Source organism: Herpailurus yagouaroundi, unplaced genomic scaffold, assembly GCF_014898765.1.
Source record: "Herpailurus yagouaroundi ecotype Mexico unplaced genomic scaffold, PumYag 77, whole genome shotgun sequence".
Classification (NCBI taxonomy): Eukaryota; Metazoa; Chordata; class Mammalia; order Carnivora; family Felidae; genus Herpailurus; species Herpailurus yagouaroundi.
The window spans coordinates 81,112,463-81,135,349 of record NW_024412388.1 but is presented as its reverse complement, the minus strand read 5'-3'; the positions used below and the strand labels follow the sequence as shown (position 1 = coordinate 81,135,349).

The window sequence follows — 22,887 nt, the reverse complement described above, 5'->3', positions numbered from 1 at the left end:
ATGAGGATCTCAACAGAGTAGTGTGACTGAGAGGACACAGCATGAGCCAAGGCGTGGGAGGGGTTCTGGGGGGTTGAGGCCACCTCTCCCCTCTCTTCCTACCAACCTACAGCAAGTGAGGCCACAGGAGGACAGTGTTTGTGAACAGGGAAAACCTTTGCTTTTATGAACCTCACTCCACTTCCTCCACAGAATGCTGACCACTTCCCCATTTTGCCTCTGGTTGTGTAACTCCACATTTCCATTTCTGGCTTCCGGGTTGGGTGCAGGTCACTGCATGGACAATGCATGTTTCAGTACAGCCTGGACAGTGTTCAAAGCCACGTGGGCCCTTCTCTCAGAAAGGAACGGTCTTGGGGCGCCTGGGTGGCGCAGTCGGTTAAGCGTCCGACTTCAGCCAGGTCACGATCTCGCGGTCCGTGAGTTCCAGCCCCGCGTCGGGCTCTGGGCTGATGGCTCGGAGCCTGGAGCCTGTTTCCGATTCTGTGTCTCCCTCTCTCTCTGCCCCTCCCCCGTTCATGCTCTGTCTCTCTCTGTCCCAAAAATAAATAAATGTTGAAAAAAAAAAAATTTAAAAAAAGAAAGGAACGGTCTTGTGCTTAGGGAACCAAGAGCCCCAATTCCCAACTGCATTCTGGGTAGAGTTAAATTGGAAATGTCAAGATATTTAACAAAATTGTGCTGATATGCTTAGAAGTACCAAATGCTTCATTGAGTTTATATGGTTTTCTTTTGAAGTTCTGTTTTCCGTTTGCTAAATGTTCATTGAGTACTTATTCTACTCCAGCCTTTTGCCATGAGCTTTCCACCGATCTGCCTTCTTGGTCTTCTTGTCAGCTCTGAGCTATGGCTCCTCAGCAATCTCTGTCTTATAGACAAGGAAACAGAGGCATGGCGATTTGCTCAAGCTCACATGGCTGGTAAGAGAAGGAGGCCTGGCCAAGGCCATGCTCTTGTCCAGCCACTCTTTTGTGTCTCCTTGCTTCCTTGTGCAATAGTCCTGGTACCGTCATCAACAGGCTGTGTGACTAGACAGGCTGCTATGGGTGAAACACTGGACGAGGCCCATGGGTCCCAGTGGGCCGCATTCCTGGATTCACTTCGTTTCCCTATGGGTCTCCAATGGATGCAACCCAGGCCTGGGCACTTGTGGGCTCCATCATAGTCTCTAGCCTCCTCAGGCAGTTTCTAATGTAACCAGGGACACAACTGATGGTAAAGAGAATGAGTACTTAATTTCCCAAAGTGTGATTTGGGCCAGGGTACGAGGGCTCTGGGAAGGCAGCTGAATTAGTGGAAAATGGATCATCTTAAAGGAAGAGTAAACACCCTTTAACATTTGCTGAAAATTACTTCTCTTTTAGGCAAGTGCCAAACACACGTGTCTGGTGGACAAGTCTGGCTCCCGGTCAGCCCAACCTGCCCGACCCTCAGCTGGGAATCTTGGGCAGCTGAGGGATGTGCCTCATTTCCAAGACAGCATGGACACTTAAAGGGTGTGTTTTCTTTTCCTTCACAATAATCTACTTCCTTGTGTTGAAATATCTTCTCCAAGGGGCTATGCCTGGGATGAAGAGGGTAGATGGTGAGGAAGCAGAGCCGGGGGGCATAGAGAGCTACTTGGGATTGTGCAAAAGTCACTGTGTGAATACAAGGGCAGAAATACCACCCATGTGGAGGCTGGTTGTTCTGACCATAAAGAACTAATGTGAGCAGAAACACATTTGACTGGGTTGGGGTCATGACACGGGAAACAGAAGCATTGAATTCCCTACACTAGCGACTTTAAATCAGCATTGCAAACTACAGTGACAGTCAAGTGTTGAGCTTGGCTCACTAAGTGAGCTCAAGAGTGAGACTTAGATTGGTTTTGACTCACCACTGTGACATCTCAGAGCCTGTGGAGGGGCAGCATGTGTACTGGGATTCTCAGTCTCCCACCCTCTCTCCCATCCTCTCTCTTCCTCTCTTGATTTTCCCTAGGGTTCCATGCCAGCTCTATCGCTCATTCTAACATTACAAGGGGTGATGCCATCCATTTCCAAGGTTTCAGTGTTCAGAACAGGCTGCTGCTCTCATCTCTAGAAGTCTGGCTAGGAGCTAGGACTTGAGAACACGGCTTCATCCCATTTATCTGAGGACTCAAATGGCTGGCAATTTTGATTTGGTCCCAGAGCCAGAGAGGTCTCTGAGGGAGGTCCAGGTTATGTACATGCAGTCCTTGGGCTCCATAAACTGGAAAAATCCCATGATGCAGGAGGTATCTGTGATAATCAAAAGCACCATGTGCATCTGACAAGTTGTATTTGGAGAGTTGCTCTAAGTTCTGGAGCCGGGGTATGCTATCTGCAGCAAAAAAGTATGCACTTTTTTTTTTTTTTTAACGTTTATTTACTTTTTGAGAGAGAGAGAGCATGAACGGGGGAGGGTCAGAGAGAGAGAGGGAGACACAGAATCGGAAGCAGGCTCCAGGCTCCGAGCCATCAGCCCAGAGCCCGACGCGGGGCTCGAACTCACGGACCGCGAGATCGTGACCTGGCTGAAGTCGGACGCTTAACCGACTGCGCCACCCAGGCGCCCCAAGTATGCACTTTTTGAAAGGGAAGTCTTGACAGGCTACTGAACATGGGAAGAGACTGAACATCTTGCCAGAAGTCCTCAGATATTTTTGCATCTAGAGCTACCCATCATGGACTGAGTGCTGCCATTCCCACCAAGTCATGAGGTTGGAGAGGCCCAGCAGTATCTATCTTAGAGTGATCCTGGCACGACCAGGACTGGGCCTGAGCAGGTCCAGAGAGCAGGAGTAAGTTAACTGATCAAATTGACCAGACTCGCATGTCTGGTCATTTCCATTGCTTTGGGGCCCCTTGGCAGAGAAGAAACAGAAAATCCAGCCCCAGCTCATAAAGGACTTGACTAGATATGTTGGTATGAGCTGAGAATAGACTGTACTGAATCACAGCTCTGCTCAGGGGACCTACGAAGAGTAGGAGGGCGGGAGAAAATCCTCCAGATGGGCAGAGATTCAGGCAGTGTAGCTAGTCATCCAGATTGTGAAGAGAGAAATGGCTTTAGGTAAGACTATACTGGGAATCCTGAGCTGTGACAAGTGGTTTGGCCACCTGGTCAGGGGTCTGGAAAGAGCAAGATCAGAAGATTGGGGATGAGGTGATATGGGAGAAGGGTATACAGAGGAAGCCTGAAGTGTAGGGATTGTTATATCATACATGACGCACAGAGAATCCACTGTAGAATCAGAGACTCCACAACCAGGCAAAAAGAGTGACTTGACCTGGAGACATCAGGCGGCCTGCTCTTAGCCGCCCCCGTGCTGACACCACTGGTCTGTGAACAGAGTTGTCGTCGTGGTGGCAGAGATGGGGACAAGGCACACACCCGACATGGCAGAGCAATTGCATCTGATCATCATGAGGAGGTGGGTTTGCTGCCGCATTGTGGGGATGAGGAGAAACACGCCTGGAACTTAGGGGATCCGTTGGGACATCTGTTGGTGCCCAGTTCTAGTTGTAGATGGGCAATTCTAGCAAACACACCTGCCAAGGGCTTGGTAACAGGGGGTTCAGAACCTCCGGTGATCTATGTCACCTCAGCCAGAAGGCCACCCAGACCAGCGGGAGTGCTGGTGAAGAGTGAAGGGAATCTAGAAAGAGTGGGAGGGGAGGGAGATGGTGAAAATCAGTCCAGCCTGGGGCCCAGCTGCAGGAGTGGGGTAGGAGGACCTGCCTTCTGCTGCATTTCTTCTAACAGCCCCATGCCTTCAACTTCCTTTAGAAGACTGCCTGCGGATGACTGGAGTGCAGAGCCCAGAGGGCCTGGGTGTTTCCATTTCCTCAGGGCACCCCTCAGCCAGGGCCCAACAGCCTTTGGGAGCACAAAGCCCAACACCACCTTGATGGGGATAAACTCACAAATCCTTCCCTTGCAATACTTTGCCTAAAATCTCACAACTGTGTCTCCTTCCAGTTCCCTGCTTGCTTCCCCCACTCCTGCACCAGTTTCTTCCAGGGGTGACTTTTCTCGGTCACCTGCACTGGCACCTTCCTCTCAAGGTCTGCTTCCAAGTAATCCCCCACATCTTAGATAATGGGCACCAACAGGTCACGTCCATTGAACATTTACCACATGCGTGCTTCGGCGGTAGGAGCTTTTACGTGCTCTGGTCCACTTAATCCTATCAGGTGAAGTGGGCACAATTATAAACTCTCAGCGGCACAGCTTAGCATTTTGGGGCACAGGCCCAAGAGGGGGTCCAATCTGGGGTGGAATTTTGATACCACCGATGACCAGCTGAGTGACCGTGGGCAAGTTACTTTCCTCACCTGTAAAATGGGGATAATAGAGTCTGCTTCATAGGTTGGTTATGAATATTTGAAGAGTTAATGCGAGTAAAGCACTGGAAAGAGCTCTGTAGGTATTTGTTAAATGAACGATTACTTCACACGAGGGGCAGTCAAGATTTAACAAAGACTGGGGCACCTGGATGGCTCAGTTGGTTGAGCATCTGATTTCAGCTGAGGTCATGATCTCACAGCTCCTGAGTTTGAGCCCCGTGTCAGGCTCTGTGCTGACAGCTCAGAACCTGGAGCCTGCTTCGGATTCTGTGTCTCTCTCTCTCTGCCCCTTTTCCGCTGTGCGCTCTCTCTCTCAAAAATAAACAAATAAACATTAAAAAAAAAAGACTTAACAAAGACTAATTGACTTGCTCAAGTTCACCCAGTGGAAGCGTCACATTGAGGATTCGAACCCAGATCTGTATGATTTCAAAACCTTATCACTTAACTTCAATTCCACACCGTCTCTGGACAGGCCGACAGCCCTTGCTTTGCCTTCATATAATTCAGAAGGGTGCTTTCCCCCAAGGCTCCTTGCCCAATCCTGGCTTGTCTCCCTTGGGAGACCATAGGAGGAGCCCAGGTCTCCCGGAGGCCGCCCCTCGGTCGAGGGCCACAGTCTGGCCCTCACTGTGGACGTTGCCTGGGCTTGGACAGGAGCTGCCCATGTGTTAATTCTCAAGGGGACGTGTCCACAGAACTACATGTTCTTCGTTTCATCTCCCCACCCACCCTGCCAGGAAGAAAAAAAAAAAAAGTACAGAGAGCCTTTCGTTTGTTCCTGAAGTAATACTCATGGGTATTTTTTTTTTTCCATTCAAAAATCCTTTTCTCTGTTTCTCCAATTGCTAAGGTAAATGAGATAATAATCTAAAACACATGGAAAGATGTAGGGGAGAGGGAAGTGAGAAGACTCTCACTTGCCACCCATGCGGCTTTCCGAGGCCGCTTCACCCACCCGGCCTTGACTCACTGGGGACGTCACCGGCCTCCTGGTGGACCCGGGGATGACACACCTGGCAGGCCTGGCCAATGTCCTTATAAGGCAGATGCTGTGCTGGGCGCCGGCTGCTTCTCTGGCCTGCGTTTCGGTAGGGCTATGAGGCAACCGCCTGGGCCTGGGAAGGGTGGGGAACAGCCTGCTCCTGATTCTCTGGAGCCCCAGTCTGGCAGCCCTACTTCCTTTTCTGTCGGTTTGAATGTGAGAAATCTGACTCCAGGAGGCCCATAAGGATGAGCCAATGATTTCCATGCTACGCATGCAGCAGCACGTTCTGGGTCGCTGCTGTGTGCCAGGCTCACGAACCCCGTGGGGTTACCGCTTACAGAAAGGGAAGAGGTCTAGTTGCAGTGCTGAGCATCAGGCTGTCTAGGATCTGACATTACCGTTTCTTTTTTTAATTTCTGTGAGGCACTCAAGGTCCATCCGGGTCCCAGAACTTGGGATGGGAGGGTAGGATAGGGTAGAGACGTAGAACATTTAAAGTCATACATACCAAGCACAGGGCTTTACCTATGTTTCCCCATCTAATCCTTGAGGTGACCTATGAAGTAGGTGTTTGGGGTTATAGCGGAAAGTTTCCCCGAAATGTCTACTCTGGTTTATCTTGCTTGTCTGGAGATTCCGAAGTCAGCCAGGAGGAGACTCATTGGATTATTTACATTTTAACCTCAAAGGGTGATTTTTTTTTTAATGTTTGTTTATTTTGAGAGAGAGAGAGAGTGCAGGGGAGGGGCAGGGAGAGAGAGAGAGAGAGAGAGGGAGAGAGAGAACCCCAAGCAGGCTCTGCACTGCCAGCACAGAGCCCGGCACGGGGCTCTATCTTATGAACTGTGAGACCATGACCTGAGCTGAAATCAAGAATCAGACGCTTAACCGACTGAGCCACCCAGGCGCCCCTCAAAGGGTGTTTTCTATTTCAACCTTAATACTTACAGCTTGGAAGTGTCACTGCGGTTTCTTTCTGGCAGTTGCTCGATCCCCTCTGCGGGTTACAGCCGCCAGGAATTCTGGAACCCAAACACCTTGCTGATCTCTGACTCCACACGCCTCCTTACTCCATCAAGAGAGGAGATGCCCTTCCCCCACTGACAGCCCTGCACTTCCTACAGCTTAATCCCTGGGCTAATGGCTCATGCTCCATGCCACCTCCTTCATTCTGTCTGCTCCGGGTCCAGCTTCTTTGATGGGTTGACGTCAGGAGGTTTCCTAGAGCTTTGCCTTTGGAGAAGAGATGATGCAGTCCCAAACTGTCTCTGTGACCCAGACTAGATAATTCCTCCTGTGGCGCCTGCTTTCCTATCTCCTCTTTTATAGCTCCTAGGACACGGTTCTCTCTTGGACAAACCAGAGGAAATTCCACCGGGACAACTGGAAGCATATTTAGATGGTTTCTCCAGGTCTGAAATGTCAGCCTCCCTCCCGTCCGCAAGTTCCCCTCCTCGTCTCCCTCCACCTTCTTGCTGCCTCATTTTCGGCCACATCGGTCTTCTTGCCGGTCCGTAAACTCACGCAAGGCGAGGGTTGCCAGATAAAGCAAGAGGATTCCCAGTTAAGTTTAAATTTCAGATCAACAACAAATATTTATTTTAGTATGAATATGTCTCAAATTAAACTGTTTACCTGAAATTTAAATTTAACAGGTGCCCAATTTTTCCTTATTTCTTTATATCATTATTTCTTTATGTCACTATTACTATTATTTTGCTAAATCTGGAGATAATGCCAAGCTCCTTCCTGTCACTGGGATGTTCTTCCCCTGACAGCGGTGTGACTTCCTCCTTGCCAGACTCTGGTTTCTGCCCCAAAGCCTTTTCTTTAGGGAGAGCTTCCCCGACCCCACATCTCAAAGAGCAGCAGCGCCCCATCCTTCTCTATCCCACCTCATCTCGCCCTATTTCCCCCACAGCCTTCTCCCTGACTTTACCTTGTACATGGGCTCGTGGCTACCTCTCCGCTAGCATGATCACCTTGTGAAGTCAGGGGTTCTTGTCTGTTTTGTTTGCTGCCATTTCCCCAGCGTCTAGAACGGAGCTCGGCGCAGGATAGTCGCCCGAAACCATGTGTTGAACAAATAGATCGTTTGCATGACCAAAAGAGACGGATTTTGAGTTTCCAGGTCAGCCCAAGAAAGAGACCCTGAGATAAGGGGGAGAAAGAGGGGACGGAGAGCCAGAGGATGAATGAAGAGACGGGGAGGTTCAGACTCGTGTAGGACTCCTCACAGGCTGCTGAACTGCATTCCCACGGGAGGTGGGGGTGGGGGAGCAGTACAATGTAGACGTTCAGAACTTGGGCTGTACCACACAGACCCCAGATAGGACTCTGGGCTTCACTGCTAACCAGCAGTAAGGCTTTAAGCACTGAATGAAACTCTAGGCCTCAGTTTCCCTACCTGTTAGATAGGCATAACAGTATCACCTACATCATAGAGCAGCCGGGAGGCGTAAATGAGATAGCGTGCAAAGCACTCAACACGACGTCTGACACCTGCAAGCTTGTAGGAGAAGACAGCCGTGAATGTTACTTCCGTACACAGCCTGGTTCCTCCCATCATAAAATTTACCCAGCCGTGGCCCCTTCAATTTGTACTGACTCTCAGAGCATTTTTCAAAAAGAAATGTCTTTTTCTATTTGTTCTTATTTGGTAATCATGGCAGGACATTTACGGTGTCCCGACAGTGATTAGAGGATAGCAAGCTAAGTGTGCTGGGGGCACCAAGGCCAGGGGCACTGTTCTGCCAGCTGAGTGACTGATTCCAGCCACTGCGCGGGAATAAGTCACTGCACCTGGGGGCTTGGAGGCTTCTAGGAAAAAGTTGAAGCGGCAAGTGTTAAACCTGGGATGTAAAGGGCCCATGTCACTGAGCAGACGGGACAGGGCATGGCTGTGACTGCAGAAGCCAGTCTCTCCTTGACCTGTGCTGTCTCTGTGACCCTGTGCATCCCTTAGCCACTCGGCCTCACATTCTTCCTGTGGAAAATGGGATGATATTTCCTGGTCTGTCTTCCTCACAGGTTTGGATGACCATGAAATGAAAGCTGCATGACCAAGAGTCTTGGCAACCCTACATGACTACATAAAGCCCGGGGTCACCATGATGTCATCAGCATTGTCTGCAGGGGGGAGGGGTCCTGATCGGCTGTGGATCACCAGCTCCAGGAAGGGGGTGCCTCGTGGACATCTCGGTGTCCCCCACACCCTGCACTTCACAGACACACACCCTCTTCCCGGCGCCAGGACAAATCCCACTCAGAGATGTGTCCCCGTGGGGTTAAAACGACACGAGGCCCTCATACCAGGGAGCTCCGCCACCGCATCCCCAGGTCAGGCCAGCGGGTGTGTGTCTGCCAGATGTGCAAAGGCAGGAAATCAGCCCCGGCTCTGAGTAAACATCTCTGCTCTTGGCCGTATTACTAATTGGCTATGCTCTCCTAGGATTGGACACATACATGAAAAGTCCCACGGTCCCTGCCACCAACCCTCGAGACAGACAGCAGGCTCCAGCCCCTCTCTTATCCCAGGCTCAGCAGTTCTGGATACTTCTTGGGTAGCAGCACTGTCCAGGGACGAGATGATGCATCCTAAGGCAGATAGGCAGGGCCAGGATGTCCTGGCGCCTGCGTCCTCAGCCTGTGGTCCAGGGACCTCCCCAGCCTGTAAAGCCGAGTCACGTCTGAGAAGGAACTTTGTTTTCTCTCATTTGGATATTCATTGGCCAGACTTGTGTCCACACTGCAGCCGGCAGGGTCCCTGCCTCAGGTGTTGCAACTTCATGCATTAATGAGGCAAATATTAACCAAATGCCTCCCGCACTATGTATTAGACGCCAGGAAGACATCAGTGAACAAAACAGATTTTGAATTTCCCTTTCTTCATGGGACTTATGTTCTCATGGTGTGGGGTGAGGTACAGGAAAGAAGCAATCAGTAGCTAGGTTGCGAGGTATCTTAAATGATAAATGATGTGGAAGTTAGTAGGATCTGGAGGGTGGGTTGCTGCAGGGTGGAGGGGGCAGGGAATTTCACCTTAACTAGGGAGCTCCAGGAAGGCTCATGGAGAAGGTGCCACCAGAGCTGATATAGGAGGTGAGCATCAGGAAAGGAACATTCTGGTCAGGGGGAACAGCCAGGGCAGAGAGTGACACCTTGGCCACCACCTGGTGTGTTTGAGGAACAAGGGGACCCGTGGCGTGAGACCGGTGAGTCAGGGAAGTAGTAATTAGGGAGACCAGCAGGCCAGGTGTGGAGTCGTCCTGGCAAGTGATAACGGGAGGAGAGTGGCTCCAAACCAGCTGGTGATAAGGGCTGGCTTTCGTTTGGGTCCTTGAAGCCCTTATAGTTTAGGAATGTCTTCTTTAAGGAAGAAATAAAATAAAATTACAAATATGAAATTAAAGCACGGGGTTTTGGAAAGGCAAGCAAGGGACCCTGAAGCTTGGACTCCTTAGCTTCCTGCTGATGAAGCAGAGGACGTGGGGCCTGGGCTTGGGATCACCCCAGAGCATCCCACTCACCCCAAGCTAGCATCCCTCCCACCCCCCTTTCCTCCCCTACAGTGCTGCCCTTCTGTGACTTTTTTCCCATTCCAGACTTACTGGCCTTCCATGTCAACCAGAGATTGCCTACATAGAAATCGGGATGGAGAGGAGTCGAGTCCACAGCGTGTCCCAGCCTGGCCAGCCCACAGGGACAACACCAACAGTGAGGGTAGGCACATAAGTCCCTCCTCAGAGGTGAAGGACTCTCTTCTCCAAAGAGAACAGTTCTCTGATTTTAGTGGTTCTGCCCCCACCCAGGAAGAGAAATCAGGAGGACAAGGCATACACCCGGAAAGGAGGCTGGGGGGTCCCCCTCCAGGTCCCCCACTGTGAGCTTTCGGGGTGGCAGGGAGGGGCCGGGCCCCACAGACCTGAGCGTGGGACTCTCTTGAGCTGGCTGCGTGAGCCCCGCCCCAGGGGCCCAGAGTCTGCTTTGGAAAGCTGGAAGGGGCCAGGGGGCCGAGTGGAGCAGGCCGGAGAGGTAAGGGCAGGCATTATGTACAGTCCTCACTACCTTACCGGAGGCAGGGAAGCAGCATGCAGACCAACAGCCTTTCTTACTTCCACAAGATGTGGCTGCTGAGGGGCCTCGTATGCCTTGCTTTCTTCCCCCTTTCTTCTTCCTTCTCTTCCTCCCTCCCTCCTACTTTCTCCATCACTCTTTTCTCTCTCTTTTGCTCCTGGGAAAGGATGCCATCTAAAAGTAGCCAGTGTGTGTACATTTTTTCCAATTAAAAAAATCTCGTAATAAAGTTGCTAGCTGCTATTTCTGTCAAGGTGGAGACATTTTTTCTTTTAATTTTTTTAATGTTTATTTATTTTTGAGAGATAGAGCATGAGCAGGGTAGGGGCAGAGAGAGAGGGAGACACAGAATCTGAAACGGGCTCCAGGCTCCGAGCTGTCGGCACAGAGCCCGACGGGGACCTTGAACTCACAGATCGCGAGATCATGACCTGAGCCGAAGTCGAAAACTTAACCGAGTGAGCCACCCAGGCACCCCAACAGACCTTAATTTTAAGAAATCACCCAGAGATAGTCTTTCTCCTCACTGATAGCTTTACTGAATATTCAAAACCATTAATCAAATTAGCAGAAAAGGTCAATTCTTCTGAGCATATCAAAGAGCATTTGCCTGGCAGCATGAATTAATGCGCTGGCAGTCACCAATAGGTAAACATTTGATACACAGCACATATGATTTTATTGATTTAAAATTACCGTTGATTTTTTAACAATTTAAGGTACATATTTTGGGTACCTTTTATTTATTTATTTATTTATTTATTTATTTATTTATTATTACTATTATTTTAGAGAGAGGGAATGCATGAGTGGAGAAAGGGTCAGAGGGAGAGGGGAAAGAGAGAGAGAGAGAGAAAGAGAGAGAGAGAGAGAGAGAGAGAGAGAGAGAGAGAGAATCTTAAGCAGGTTCCACGCTGAGCATAATCCCACGACCCTGAGATTATGACCTGAGCTGAAATCAAGAGTTGGACGCTCAACTGAATGAACCACACAAGCACCTTTTGGGTAGCCTTTTTTTTTTTTTTAAAGTATTTTTAAATAGAAAATCCATAGATATAGTCCAAAAGCCAAAAGGCAAAAAATAATATTTAATGATTAATAAACTTCCCTCCACCTCATACCCAACCACTGCTTTTCCTCACTGTTCTGTTTCTTTGAGTCCTCCCAGAGATACTGTGTGTGTGCACACGTGTCTTAGCTTGGGCTGCCCTAGAAACAGACCTTGATACAAGGATTTAAATGCAGCTGTTTCTCTGGGAGGAGCTCCTGCAAAACCCCTAGAGGGGCTAGGGATGTGATACTGGGAATGGGGGCGGGGGGCCGGGGAGATGGAATCAATTGCTCCGTGGACAACCAGAGCTTGGTTCCACCGGGGAGCTCTGGGAGCCAGCACAGGCCACGTGGCTCAGTGTTATTTCTCCCGAGGGGAAATGAAGCTGGGGTTTTAGACCCAAATGTATTATTTGAGGGCTATGGGGTGTGGGCAACCAGCTACGTGGTCAGGCACAGTGGACTCAGGCGGTCAGAGCAAGATCTCAAGGAACGCAAAGGCTGGGAGCTTAGTGCAAGCAGGTGTGCACTCAAGTGTTAAGGAGCAGGATGTATGGGCAAAGCACGAACATTCTTCTAAAACCTCTTGAGGGAAATTTGAACCAAAACATTTGCAGCACCGTGGCCGAGCCCTGTGAGTGCCAGGCTTCCACAGAGCCCCGTCTGAAGGTCACTGACAGTCTCTGGCATTGCGAACAAAGCCTTCCAGGGTCTGGCTCCCGTAAACTACTTCTGGTTCCTTTCCCACCTCAGTCTTGGTCTAGTTTTCCACAGTAATACAAAGGATCTGTGCTGGAAAACCCTCAGACATCCCAGGCAGGGCACACATCCCTGCTTTTGGCCATAATCCTCTCTTGACCTGGGAGCACCTTCTCCCTTCCTCTTACCTGCCTAATGCTGCTTGTTCTCTCAGGTTCAGGTGAGTGGAAGAATAAACTTAACCTTTCAGGGCAGTAGAAGGATCACCAAGACGACCCTGCAAGTAGTGTTCAGCAGGCTGTGTGACAGAAATTACACTCTCAGGAGTGATTATCTGCCTGTCTGCCCATCTCCCCATCTATCTAATGGCTTGGGGAGCCTTCTGCGTCACCCTCGGGCCAGACTTGGGTTCTGCTCTGCTCACTGTCCTCACCGATGGGAACATCCTCTTGGCTGTCTGTCTCACCCAGCCGCATCAGGAGCTTCTGCTAGGTAGGAAGCGGGCTTTGCTCATCTCCGAAGCCCCATTGTCAGCACAGTGCCAGCCACACAGTATGGCTCAGGAAATGCTTTAACTAGAGTTGAATGGAGGGTACTGCACAGTGACCCTTTTTGCATTATTTATAGGAATTCTGAAGAAGGACAAATGGCTGCTTACGGGGTAGCCCATGAAGGTCTGTGAGGTGGACCTTGTATAAAACATGCACATGTAAACATCGCTGCCTTGTTCTTACCAGGAGCTCAGACCTGTTCTTTGCTTGTATGCAAGATTGTTTCTGTTCTTTTTCATTATTTGTTTAATCAACCGTCAGTCACTCAGTCCATAAATATTTTCTAAGTCCCTACAATCTGTTGGCACTATTCTAGGGGATGGGGATACAGACGTGTACACAACAGAAGCAGACCCCTCCTCAAAGAGCTTGCACTCCCTTGGAAGGTGTAGGATGGACCCTAGAAATGGTACTGTCTTAAATTTTGATTTCCATAGGGTCATTGATATGATATATAACTATGATTGATCTGTGAATGTTGATCTTGTATCCTGCAACCTAGCTAAACGATTAGTTCCAAGAGGGATTTGTTTGTTTGTTCTTAGATTCCTTGGGATTTTCTACACTAGTCATTATGTTATCTAAAAATGAAGACAGTTTTATTTGTTCCTTTCCAATCTGTATGCTGTCGTGGGTGGATTATCAACTGTGAGAATCATCCAGGCAAAAATGTATTTAGTCTAAAATACTCAATTTTCTCACTCACTTCTAGATTATTTCCCCACATCCACTGGATGTTCGGGGAACACAAACTCACTGTTACATTATATCAAGCAAATTTTATTAGTAAAAACATCTGGAAGTAATAAGACAATGCATTGTAAAGCCAAAGAGGGAGGATTTGGGGACTTTTCACATCATGCCTCCTCCATGAGCCAGGGTCATTGAAGGGTGACTCTGGGTACTGTTTGTTCCCTGAGGTGAGGGCCACCCAGACCTTGGGTAGGCTTTCTCAAAGCCCACCCTGGGAAATAAGCAACCTTTCTTCCAGGACTGGGATAGATTGAGGCCTCCTGAAGGTGGGCGGGAGCAGGGCTCACTTCTGGTCTGGGCAGAGGGTGGGGGGAGGCCTTTGGAAATCTGAGGAGGGTCTCCTCTCACCTGGGATCCAGATGGGTTTCCAGGGGCAGGTGTGGGGCACTACTGTTTCCTCTCCCTCTGAGCTGAGACACAGGGGTCCTGCAGGATGTGGGTTTAGGTGTGGTTGGAGACCAGGAAAACCAGATAATGCTCTTGTTCTCAGTGGTAACGAATCTGGGCAGAGCAAGGAGAACTGTGTCCCTGACACCACTATGATAGGAAAAGATAAGATAAAATAGGCAGAGAGGGAAAGCATAGGACCTGAGGTCCCTGGGTATGGAAAAACACATATTTTGGAACAATGCTGGGAGTGTCTGACTACAGCAAACCCTCTCAGGCATAAGGTTCCTCTTAAGAATCTAACAGACCCTACCTACTCCCCCTCAGGTATCCGCTCAGGAATTTGACAAAAGACCTAAGTATGGCCATAGACCACCCCTCATATAATGGAGTCCAACCCGTCAGGAATGGACAACCCAGCACCCAGAGCTATCCAGCCAATAAGGGTAGAACCTGAGAAGGAACAAGGGGAAGGGGAGGGACAGGGCTGACCAGAACCTTATAAAACAAGGAGCCTTGCCTGTAGTCCTCAGGCATTCACTTTCGAATGTCCCCCCTCCCCGTCTGTAAAGAGAGCTTTCCTATTCTTCCTTTCTAATCTTATATTCTGATAAACGTTTGCCTGCTGCTCATTTTGTGTCCATCTCTTCATTCTTCGAAGTGGTGAGACAATGAATCCTGGATATTGTGGCAAAGAATCCTGCAACATCACCTGGAAACCCAGAGCCAGGGCTGAACGTAGGGACCCTGGAACTGACCATGGCAATGTATAAACAATGCCATGTGAGCAAAGGGATTCTGTACAATGAAATCTGTGTTTACCTAAACTACTCAAGGTTTTGTTAATCACAGTGACATTTACTTCTTGGATAAAATGTTGGGCAATTCATGGCTTGAATATACTAAAATACACTGTGTGCAATCAGTACACATTTGTTAAATGTACTTAATCAACACATTTGTTAAAGGTAGATATGTTTAAGGAGGCGAAAAAAAAAAAAGTGAGCCCAGTTCTCCCTGGCACATGCTTGGCTATGGAGAGATTTATTTCATCTGGAATAGTAAGATATTTTCAGCCACTTTCTGGAAAGCAAGAGATGACAATATATTTTTTTAAAGCTAAAGGTATCTTGAAAATGATAAATTTGAAGAAAATTTAAAGGCAAAATTTAGTTAATAGAGGGTACTAAATTCTTATTGCTTCTGTGGTCTGGACCACACCATACACAACTTAACGGCTCTTAGAGTGGTGTTATGACAACACTGTTTTAACAGCTTCGAAAGTGACTGGGAGTAGCCAAGAGAGTTTTATCTCTGAGATCCAGATCCTGGCAGTATGAGACTTTTCAAATCAAATGAAGTTGGTGCTTTATCCTCTTCATGTGCAAGGCTACCTCCTTATACTCCACGTGGATTCCAATTTCTTCTAGTTCTCCACGCATCTGTCCACAGCACACTAACCTCTTTTCACTGCTCTCCCCAGTTCTGACCCTTGGATGTCAAGAGGAGACTCCTCATCTCTAGGAAAACCTCTCTGGGTTTGCAGACACTAGGATGAGACACAAGAACTCCAGATGTCTAGGATAAGAGGGCAGTCTTCTATCCCAGGCTCTTCCTTAGCCCAACCTGACCTGCCCAGGATTGCTGGACTCTCTTCTCTTTTCCCTACAAGTCCCTGACCCATCAGGAAATATACCTGCCCCTAACTCTCAACTTTGCAATTCTGTTATCTCTTGTCTTCTGGATTCTTCGTCTCACTGAGACCTCCTAGGCACCAACAGGACATGGTTGCCTGTGATGCCATCAATGGTGCTTCTGAAGTAAGAATCCATGGCAGCTGCCCTCTGAATCTCAGCGTGACGGGTCACAGATGACCCGGATCTGCCAACATCTCCCTTTGGATCTCAGGACAAAGAGCAGCGGCCCATGGAAGATTTGATTAGCATTGAACCCTTTGCATCACTTTGTGTGGGCCTTGCCTTCCACCCTCTCTAGCTAGGACTGCCTCCGTGGAAGGGTGGAGTTTTCATCTTGAATTACAAAAGGGCATTCACAGGTGGGCTCGTTATAGTAGTAAGTATTTAACGTGGAAGAAATCTCATGGTCAGTGGGGGATCTGAAATTGCATTGCATTCTTTTATTGGGGCTTATGAACCTCCTTCACTCATAGAATTGGCCATGGTTATTCTTTTCAATTTCAAAAATCTTGAAGGAGGACTATCTTGAATCACTCTAGAAATATTACCTCAGTCAAAACTAAAGGAAATATGCCCATATGCTTTCTTGGCTTGTGAAAGGGATATTTCTCTCCTCAACATCTACTCCAAACCTGTACTGCTCTTTGTGAAGCCCTTGTTCAATAGGGTTTTGAAGCCAGTGGCTAGTGACCACGTGAATTCATTGATTTGGCTGAATGATTCTAGGATAACTTTTCTCTTAACCTTTGCATTTTATATCTCAATGGGGAAAGAGATGCCTTTGTTCATTTGCTCAATCATTTACTCCTTTATTCTTGCAACAAACACTTATTGGTTCTCTCCTATGCAACTAACGTAGCACTAGATACCATGAATAATAGGTCCCTACCCATGTCATCAAGGGGTTCACCTTCTATTGTTGGAGCCAGATAAAGTCACAGTCACAATAAATGACAGGATATAGGTGCTGGAATGAAGTAAGCATTGGGAGTTGTCAGAGAAGGCCCTAATTCAAAAGCATTACATTCTGAGTGAGGTGAAACTAAGGTTGAGTCTTCACAAGAGAGCAGGACTTGACCCTGAAGATTAGGGTGGAGGAGGGCTTTAGGGCAAAGGCAAAGTTTGGACAAAGGCAGAAAGACACATGAGAGCATGGGAGGCCAAGGAGATTTATGGGTTTAGCCCAGCTGGAGTACAGGATAGATTATGGGGAGTGGTAGAAAATCAGTTGAGGAACTGTATTAGAAACGTTTCTCTAGGGGAACCTGGGTGGCTCAGTTGGTTGAGCATCCAACTCTTGATTTCAGCTCAGGGCATGGTCTCATGGTTGGTGAGTTTGAGCCCCACGTTGGGCTTTGCACAACAATGCAGAGTCTGCTTGGGATTCTCTCTCTCTCTCTCTCTCTCTCTCTCTCTCTCTCTCTCTCTCTCTCCCCCTCTCTCTCCCTCTCTCTCTGCCTTTCCCCAGCTCACATGTGCATGCTCTCTCTCTAAAAAAAAAAAAAGTTTCTCTAGAAAAAGACCAATAGGATGTATACATACATATGCTATAGATATGTATATATCTATCTCTGTGTACATACATATACATGTATGTATATATCTTTATTTGTGTATATATGTGTATATATAGCCTATTGGAGACTATATGTATATACACCATATATATTTATATATATGTATATATATAAATACATTTATATATAAATGTAAGTGTGTGTGTGTGTGTGTGTGTGTGTGTGTGTATATATATATATATATATATGTATATATATAAAGAGATTTAGGATAAGAAATTGGCTCATGTGATTATGAGGCTCGAAAGTCCCAAGACCTGTTGGGTGAGCCAGCAAGACCCAGGAGAGCTAATGGTTTACTTTCAGTCCAAGTTCAAAGGCCTGAGAACCAGGGGAACTAGTGACGCTGTCTGTGTCCGAAGGCTGGCAGGCTAAAGACCCAGAAAGAGTTGAGGTTTTTTTTTTTTGTTTTGTTTTGTTTTTTTTTTTTTTAATTTTTTTTTTCAACGTTTATTTATTTTGGGGACAGAGAGAGACAGAGCATGAACGGGGGAGGGGCAGAGAGAGAGGGAGACACAGAATCGGAAACAGGCTCCAGGCTCTGAGCCATCAGCCCAGAGCCCGATGCGGGGCTCGAACTCACGAACCGCGAGATCGTGACCTGGCTGAAGTCGGACGCTTAACCGACTGCGCCACCCAGGCGCCCCAAGAGTTGAGGTTTCAGTTCACAACTAAAGGCAGGAAAGAAGGCTGATGTCCTATTTGGAAAGCAGTCAGGCAGGAAAGAATTCTCTCTTACCTGGAGGAGGATCAGCCTTTTTGTTCTATTCAGGGCTTCAACTGATTGAATAAGGCCCACCCACACTAGAGAGGGCAATCTGCTTTTACTCAGTTTACCAGTTTAAATGTTAACCTTATCTAAGAACACCCTCACAGAAACACCCAGGATAATGTTTTGCCAAATATCTGGGCACTTTATGGCCCAGTCAAGTTGACACGTAAAATTAATCATCAAAGAAACATAGGCATGAACCAGTGAGAGGCCATTTCAAAAGATTGTAAAGCACTAGAGTCAACTTTTGCTTACTTTCTCAGAGAGGACCAGATTTTCTTACCTGCCTGTTCAAGGGGTGGTAGATTGAGAAAATGTTCCTTACCCCTTTTTAAAATCTACATCTTTTCTTAAAATTACAGTAGTGGATGTCATTCACTGTGCACCTACTATGTGCCGGCTGCTGAGCAAGCATCTGACTTAATTCTCCCCCTAATCTTACTCCCTGCTGAGTGTACTATCAAGGGAGGAGACATTAGTGCCATCTACATATGAGAAAACCAAGGCTCAAACAACTGTATACTCTTCAATATTTACAGAACCTGAACACAGTAGGTATTCAATAAATATTTGTTGAGTGTTGTTAAGCTTCTTGTTAAAGACCATACAACCAGTTAGTGGTAAAGTGAAATTTCAAAACCAGATCATTTGACACTAGAACTAATGGATTTAGGAAAAACTAGTGAGCACAGGCAAGGAAGAAAATATGTGACTTGAAGTTTGGTCAGTCAGACTTCTGATATTATATCTGACGCCTACATGAGAGAGGGCCAACAAGACCAAGCTTGAAAAAATTCCAATAATTCCAATAAAGCTTGTCAGCCTCTAGTACAGCTCCTTGAAAATGACCTTGAGCAATTAAACCACACATTCTAGCAGATACTAGCTCTAGTTCTAGTTGACTCAGAAATTCAACAGCCCCGTTCCTGGCATGCTTTCGAGCATAATTTTCTCCCTGTTATTAACTCATATTCAGAACACTTTGTTAGGAGCTGGGAAGATGGGGACAATGTATGTTTCAGAGCTGTCTGGTCGTCCTATGATTAACAGTGTTCAGTTGGTGGGGGACGGAGGTGGAGGAGAAGGGTTGGTTATTGATTTCACAGAAGCTATGTTGTTCAGCCTCAGTGAGGTGTTTTTTAAGGGGCTAAGATTCTTCCTAGTAACTTATTAGCTATATTTGGAAGTGTGTTAAGTCTTGGAGGTCACATGATGCTGTTTGATGTTCCTCAGCAGTGATTCACAGCATATTAAGAGGAACCTTAATCACTTTCCCAAGGGTCTTCCCAGCTTTCAAGCCAAGGGCGACTATACACCAGGAGCATTGAACCTGAGCATTCCTTACCATCTCCCTTCCATTCCACCTTGTTCTACTCCCTTCCAAGGCTATGGGGAGTCTGTTTTCCATCTTCAAAAAATAAATATGTGGATTATTTTTAAAGGGACTTTTTTGGGGTGCATGGGTGGCTTAGTTGGTTAAGCATCTGACTATTGATTTCGGCTCAGGTCATGATCTCACAGGTTTGTGAGTTTGAGCCCCACATCAGGGGTTGCTTGGGATTCTCTCTCCCTCTCTCTCGGTGCGCACATGCTCTCTCTCAAAATAAATAAACTTAAAAATTAAAAAAAAAATAAAGGGGAATTTTGCTATTTCATTTGAGCTTGCCAAAAACTTGATAAGTAGATATCGAAGAGGACAATTCAATTATTTCAGGCTATTAGTGAATAGTCAGAAAGGCAGAAAGGTGGGAGTAGTTTGAGAACGAATATTCATCCAGGCAGAGGGCCAGGGAAATGTCCTATTGTTTAAAACCAACATGAGTCATGTTATGCCAGAAAGGTCAATAGTTTTTCCAGGCAGGGACATGTTGAGGGGTAACCTTGGCCTTCAATCTAAAACTGGAAAGTGAAGCCACAACCTTTGTTTGGGGTCATATCTCTTTAGGATATCATGTCTCCTGCAGTGTTCCACCTTCAAATTACATCTAGAACATCGTCTTGCCTCTTCCTACCACTGCTATCACTACCACACTCCTCTGCGTGACCATTACCTTTCCCCTGGGTTACCGCAAAAACTTGCTTCCTGATCTCCCTTCTCTCCCCCTTGCTCACTTTCCTCCTGCCACATTGGTGCCATTGCTCTTTCTCTAACATATCAGGCTCTCTGTGCCCGTGGCTTTGCACTTGCTGTTTTTTCTGCCTGGAACGCTCTTGGCCCAAATAATAGCATGGCATGCCCCCTCATCTCCTTTAGGATTCTGCTAAAGTGCTTCTTTCTTGGGAGGCCTTCCCTGGATGTGCTATTTACAATTGCAACTCCTTCTTCCCACTCTCTCTCCACCCTTGGTACTGCTGTTCTTGATATATTTTTTTCACTAGCATGTGTCATGACCTAACACACCATACATTTTATTTATTGTGTTTTACCAATCCATAGAGCCAGGATTTGGGGTCTGTTTTTTTCATGGTTGTAACCCTGGTGCTTAAAAGCATACTTAGCACACCCTAAATGCATATTACATATGTGTTGAGTGAGGACATGAATGAATGAAGCTTAAATGAACAACTAATATGTCAAGACTTGAGCTCCATGTGCATGATAAAGAAGGCATGCTGCCTGCCCTGAAGAAATTCAGAATCCATCTTGAAAGACGGTGCTAAGACAGCTGGTAGTTCAGTTGTTTTTGCCATGAGACGCAAAGATTCACTCAAAAATTGTCTCATAAATTGAAGTTGGTTTTAACCAAGCGGGTCCAAGAACAAGCAAGCCAAAGGCAGCACAGGGACCCTCCTTCTTTTTCTTTTCTCCCATTGTTTCTCTCTATGGTAGTGTTTCTGGCCCATCTTCCAGGCCCTGGTTTGTTCTCTTCACCTGCCAGGTTGCCCACCCTATTCCTGACTCTCTTGTCTAGATCCCAAAAGAGCCATTCTGCCTGATGTTCACTATCTCCATGTAGGGCAGAGCCTCTCACACCTCATGGGTCACTGGGCCCACCCAAAGGTGAGCTTTCCTTGACCAGGTACCCATTCTTAGAACAGCCTTCTTCTAGTTCCCTGAGAGGGACCCAGGTTCAGGTCAGTCAGCCAAGTTGAAGAAATAAATAATAAAAGGCAGTTTGGAATTCACTGAATTTTTACATGATTACTTACAATATCAGAAAAGTTAAAAATATATGTAAGAAAAAAATAGTCTAAAATCCTAGACATTATTAACATCTTGTATGCCCTTTCCTTGCATATACATATTCTCATCCTTTTTATAAAATACTGTATCACTATGCATATTATTTTATATGTATATCACTTATTGACCATAACTCATGAATATCATTCCAAATCATAACTAGAAATATACTGGTATTTAATTATTGAATAGTGTTTCATTTTATGGGTGTAGTATAATTTATTCAACCAATTCCCTATTCTGGGTTACTCAGACTGTACCTAGTTTTTGATGTTATTAAAAATGCTAAAGGAACAGTTTTCTTAATACAAATCCATGATAAATTCCCTAGAATGAATTCCTAGAAGCAGAATTTCTGGGTTAGAGGGCATAATCACTTAAAAAATAATAATAAGTTGACATTTATTGAGCACTTGCTGTATCCCAATTACTTTACACATAAGAGTCACAACACACATGTGAAGTAGAAACCCTTGTACCATTTGGCAGGTAAGGAAACATGAAATAACTTGCCTAAGATCCCACAGAAGGTAAGTGGCAGAACTAGGATTTGAATGCAGAAATCTAGCTTGGAGCCCTTAACTCCTACATAGTCCTGCCTTCCTGAGAGAGTAGGAAGACATATTTATAAAAGAGTGGAACACATTAGGGCTTGAAGGAAGGATAGCCTTCCACAAGCAGGACTTTAACCCAATAGGCCATGTGCTACCAGAAGACAGACCACTTGCTATTGGTGGACATATTTATTTGACAAATGACATCATGGGGGACACCAATGAACAATAATGTCCCCCACTGGTGACTTTACATGGAGCAAAGACATTTCATTTTTTACCCTTTCAAGATAGAATTTTCTTTCTGCCTTTCTGAGCCCAGCCAACAGCTACTTGGTTGAGAAAATGTTGCCTTTAGTCATGAAAGGATTGGTAATTTGGCTGGAGAGATGACTCATTTGTCTCAGTAACCCATGTTTCTGGAAAATAACTAGCCTGTGCCTAAATAGTATAAAAACTCACCCTGAAATTTTCAACATAATGCTTATAAATTTTACCTCAGGTTGATAGAAGGGACAAGAATGGGAAAAGGGAGGCTTTTTGAGGCTGTTTGAGGGGCTTTCAAAAAACAGCCTGTTTGTGGAGAGGCTAAGTGGCTATCGGCTGGCTCTCCGATGGCTGAGTCACACATAGACAGGTGTGTGCTTGGGGCAGGATAAAAAGTCTAGACCTTATGAAATAACAGTCCTCCAGTCATCAGTGGTAGAAAGACTAGGTGTGACCCAGAAAAGCAAACATTTCCTTTCACCTGTAGGCAGTTTATGATGATGTGAAAACTCCACCTGAAAGTTTTTAGCTTCCTCATAGGTCCAGGGACCACATGTTCCCAATTAACAATTGGTACAGTGGTCCAACATATTGTTGTCTAATGAGTCAGAGTAGAGGACCATTCTGGGGAAACCAGTACTTGAGAGTACTCAAGTGTTTGACACTGAGAATTCTACCCCTCGATCTTTTAAAATCCACTTGAGAGCTTACATTAAGACACTTATCCAGTTAAAAGTATAAAATTGTTTTACATTTGCAAGCATATGCTGAAAGGATATCTACTAGGTTTTTGTTTTCCACCCAGTTTCCTAGAACAGAGCTCTTTTTACCTATGTGGAGAATGAGTACCAGATGGCAGCATCCCTGAGAAAACATCTCGCCCTGAGTTTACTGACTTGTCCATCACTTCCATCCTACCTGGGTCTTCAAACCTGCAACACTTTTTCAGGCATGTGGCTAGATGTTTGCAGTGGGCA

At 46.6% G+C, this 22,887-nt stretch overlaps 1 protein-coding gene and 1 long non-coding RNA gene across 2 annotated transcripts in view; one reads left to right on the top strand and one right to left on the bottom strand.

The window, feature by feature from the left end:
- SLC44A3 (solute carrier family 44 member 3) overlaps positions 1 to 22,887 on the bottom strand; it is a 339,154-nt gene that overhangs the window by 205,368 nt on the left and 110,899 nt on the right. The window lies entirely within an intron of this gene.
- LOC121027512 (uncharacterized) lies at positions 7,909 to 10,707 on the top strand. The gene is made up of 3 exons (XR_005788771.1): positions 7,909 to 8,682; positions 8,795 to 10,065; positions 10,155 to 10,707. It is a non-coding gene; the product is annotated as an uncharacterized LOC121027512 (long non-coding RNA).